The sequence below is a fragment of the Pinus tabuliformis genome, chromosome 5_1 (genome assembly GCF_031772625.1).
Source record: "Pinus tabuliformis cultivar Carrire ecotype Pingquan chromosome 5_1, CPIR1, whole genome shotgun sequence".
NCBI classification, from domain to species: Eukaryota; Viridiplantae; Streptophyta; class Pinopsida; order Pinales; family Pinaceae; genus Pinus; species Pinus tabuliformis.
The window spans coordinates 423,752,797-423,755,740 of NC_142305.1; positions in this window are offsets into that span (position 1 = coordinate 423,752,797).

A 2,944-nucleotide genomic window follows, 5' to 3' on the forward strand; every position below is an offset into this window, starting at 1 on the left:
AAACAATAACCGAGCATTTTGCAAAGCGTTGTGCCCATGAGCTAGAGAGGGGGAGATGATCTCTTCTTCACTTTCGATCTCCAGGGTGGTTTGGGTGGACCATAGTAACCAAAATGAAAACAACAATCCTTGAGATCAAACCCTGGTATGAACCCAAAGTTCAAGGGAGATCCTAATGACTAGACATGAGACATGAAGGAGTCAAGAAAACTATTAAGAGTAGAAGGTTACATGAAAGACAAGGATGCTTGGAACTAGGAAGGTAGAATTCATAACTAGAGAACTCCCCCAAAAGATAAACTCAAACCCAATTCTAGCTAAGCCAAATAGAGGAAAGATAGTATAGAAAAAATGCTAAGGAAAATAATTAAACCAAAAGAGAAAAAGAAAATATAAATACAAAGAAGGAAAAACGATTGGTTATAACACACATCACCCATAAAACAAAGAAAATAATACATCCACTAAAGGAAATATCTATAATAGGCTTCACTTGTTTAATGAAATTAAAGCAAGAACTAACTTGAGATTCAGAGCTTCAAGGAGGTGCTCTATCACTATAAAACTCAAATTCAGGTTAATGCTACTGAAAATCATAGTTCAATTATCACTATAAAACTCAAATTCAGGTTAATGCTACTGAAAATCAACAAAGTAAAACATAGTGTGTCAATCAACTATAACTCAGGAGGTCTTTTCACTATGATTTTTGAGAGAGTTCTATATCCTCCGATATGCATCTCGTGTTCTTTAATAAAAGCACTTTATACAAACATTATCACCTTAATATAATGGCCTGATGATGGATTGATTATTGATCTAACCAACCATTGTAAGATTACCATTTTCCCCTATACTCCATTGCATGTAGAATCATCATTTAACTATCATTTTAAGGTGGGAGGTGGCACATATCTCCACCATCCATAGACATCTTATCTATTAAAGGTGCCTTGCGTGTATTCCATAGTCACCCACCATGGAAAAATAAAGTTTATTGTAATTGATGTAAATGTGAAATAATATCACTAAATATCATAGATATTTGAGTATATACACATTATGTTAAATTTCAACGCTAAATGTGTAATCTAATGTTTTCCATTGAAATAAAATAGAGACATTTTCAACATTATTTTTAGACAAATATTTTAAGAGTAAGACAAGGCATATTAAAAAAAAACAAACATCTTATTAACAATACAAATTAAAAAATCTTTAACAATTTAATGATTTATCATTAACTAATTTATATTCTTTAATGATTTATCATTAACTAATTTATATTCTTAATACGACGGAGAATAAAATACATAACAACAATTTAATAATTTATTTGGTAACTAAGATATATTCTTAAATAAAAATACATAATAAAATATATAATTCTTAATATGACCGAGAATAAAATACATAACAACATTTTATAATTGTCTTGTAACTAAGATATATTCTTAAATTAAAATACATAATAAAATATATAATAATTAGTTTTTTTGGTCTCTATTTTAATATATATTTTGATTTATAATTTAATTATTCCAAACCATTTAAATCAAACTACTCAAAACAATACAAGCATAACAACCAACCAAGTAATGAAACTATATAAAAATTACTAAGACATATACCAATTTTGCAGGGGCTTTTACAAAGCTTGCTACAGTGCTGCTATAGTGTTGCGTGCTCCGCGCGCTATGCTACTATCGCTCTCTGCTTACTTGGCCTTGCTGTGTCTCTTCGTTTCTTCTCACAGATCGACCTCTGGTGAACTTAGTGCAAACCTACTCGGATCTTTCACGCTCTGCGACCTTACATATGGCTTCCTCGCCTTCCAACGGTCTGGCATCCCTTCGAACCTTTGGCGAACCCCTAATGAACTTCGACTGAAGATTATGAGACAACTACTACACAACAACACAAATTAAAGCACACAGTACTCAGAAGTGGAAAATGAAATAACACTCTTTTATTGAATTTTCCAGATATCGATTACACATGATTTACAGTCTGTTCATACCAGAGATGGACTGTGTTCGCATTTACTAGACTGTTGCCACTCAATACTGAGATAGCTTACTGGAGGCTACCTGGCGATTACACAGACTTTGTCTTTGAACATATACTCAAAACACACATATAGACAGACACACTAACGATCTGGCCACTTTAGGTTCTCACCAGTGCTCTCACACTGATGCGCAGGCTTCTCAGATCACCTAAAGACTTGAGTTCTTCTCGTGATGCAAGCAGATCAGACTGAATGTCCGCAGTTGCAGAGCAGGAGAAGCTCTCGACTCCAAACTTCCAAAGACACAATAACTCTGACTCTCGATGCCCCGAATGAGCCTGACTCTCTTCGTTTTATAGGAAGAAGAGGGGACAAACATCCGACCATCGGGCCAACAAGCTGAGTACGAAAGATTCTATCAATCACGGAGATGTGGTTCAATATCCACCAAAAGTCGGAGAAGTGCTCCGAGTCTCGTGACTAACGAATCTTTTTCCTATTACAAGATTACAATCAATCCTACGGAAAGTATATTATGTACAAAGTGGATACCTTTTAACCAGTTAAGGCCCACGAGGAAACTGGTCATGAATAGTCCTCATGACTGGACAACATAATTACATAGTGGAGTTTTCTAGATAAACCCACAGAAACCTTTTTATGAAGAAGGACTAGCACTGTCGGATGATTTATCGAGAGCTGTGATTCCCGGAAACCTATTTTCGGGATAAATGAGGCTGTCCCATGCTTTTGTACAGATCTGCCGAACTATCATAGGTTTATTCAACACATATTGATGCTTTATTTTAGTCATGACTAGCCATTCGTCATGCCTAGCCATAAATTGTTGTAGTATATGGTGATCCGGATAATTCAGCAGATCATTTACTGTGGTACAAGGAATGTGAAAACAGTCAACAACATTTATGTGGT